The sequence below is a fragment of the Perca fluviatilis genome, chromosome 18 (genome assembly GCF_010015445.1).
Source record: "Perca fluviatilis chromosome 18, GENO_Pfluv_1.0, whole genome shotgun sequence".
Classification (NCBI taxonomy): domain Eukaryota; kingdom Metazoa; phylum Chordata; class Actinopteri; order Perciformes; family Percidae; genus Perca; species Perca fluviatilis.
The window spans coordinates 896,437-897,930 of record NC_053129.1 but is presented as its reverse complement, the minus strand read 5'-3'; positions in this window follow the sequence as shown (position 1 = coordinate 897,930).

The window sequence follows — 1,494 nt, the reverse complement described above, 5'->3', positions numbered from 1 at the left end:
GCCTCTGTTGTGATTATTATGGTAGTGTATGCTGAGAGAAATAAGAAAAAAACACTAATCTGGAGTGAACACACAATATAAAAAAATATACCTCCACTCATTAAAAGTAAATTTTAAATTAACTACTTTTAACTTTTACTTGAGTAGATTTGTTTTTGTACTGGTAATTTGACTTGCACTGTAAAATTTCATCAAAAATAATTGTACTTAAAGTGCTCATTATGCTAATTTTCAGGTTCATAATTGTATTTAGAGGTTATATCAGAATAGGTTTACATGGTTTAATTAAAAAAAAAAATGTTTTTTTTGTACTGCACATTGCTGCAGCTCCTCTTTTCTCCCTGTGTGTTGAGCTCTCTGTTTTAGCTACAGAGTGAGAGATCTCACTTACGTTCCATCTTTGTTGTGAGTCGCTATTTTTGTACTCTTTCCACCTCTGCTTCCATCCCCAAAAGTTTGATGTCTGGGCTACAGACACGTTCCTTGACAGTAATCTGTCCCGGGTTGCACCATCTCCTTAAAGAGAGAAACAAGCGTCCCTCCTTTCCTCAGTTTGTCCGTCCATACGTACTCAAATTAGAAATCTGCCTCCTTGCCATCTATGGTTCAACAGTAGTTCAGCCACAGTTCTAAATGAAAGGGAATCCTTCAGCATGTCCTCTGAGCAGTGACGGACTGGCCATCTGGAATTTGGGCAAATGCCAGAAGGGCTGCCCTCTATGGGCCACCACTGATAATAACAATAATCTGTTTTAGGTTTATTTTGAGAAGTTATTTTATGCATGCAGCCAAAAATATTCAAGATTGTCATGCAGCGAGCTGCGTCTCATTAGGCAGAGTTACTAATTTGTGGGATTGCTCCCTCTTAGTCGATTAATCGGTCATTTTGGTCTCAGTCAACTTAGATTTCTTTAGTCAATTAGTCATGTTTGATGCTTTTTTCATGCTGAATGACTTATTTCCAAGAACCGTACAAGCACATCTCTGGTAAACCATAATTAAAGTGGTGCTTTTGCATGACTCTTTGCGGAGAAACTCAGATTTACAGATCTGTCCATTAAATCAACTACTCAATTAGTCGATACAATTGAATGTTAGTTGACTAAGAATTTCTTCAATCAAGCACAGCCCTACTAATTTGAAAGCTACAGTAGGTTATTGACACTCAATGCATGTACAGAGGCTGAGCATTGCTCTTTCCATGTTTTTTGTGGAGCTGTTGTATTATGTGCTGTGCTTAAACGTTGAGCCGTTGTATTAGTGCAGAATGTGCCTTTAGTGGAGCACATCACGTCGTAGATCTGCCGACGCTCTTAGATGTCGACGGTAGCGATAGTAACGCGTGTCCTTTCAGTGTGTGTTCTAAAGTTTTGCATTCTCTGTATGTTTTTTTGGGGCTTTTTATCTCAATGTTTGGGTGAGGATGGTGTGGTTTGAAAACAGGGCCAGTGTGTTGCAACTTGCCAACACCAGGACCGTTTTCTGATCCCAGTC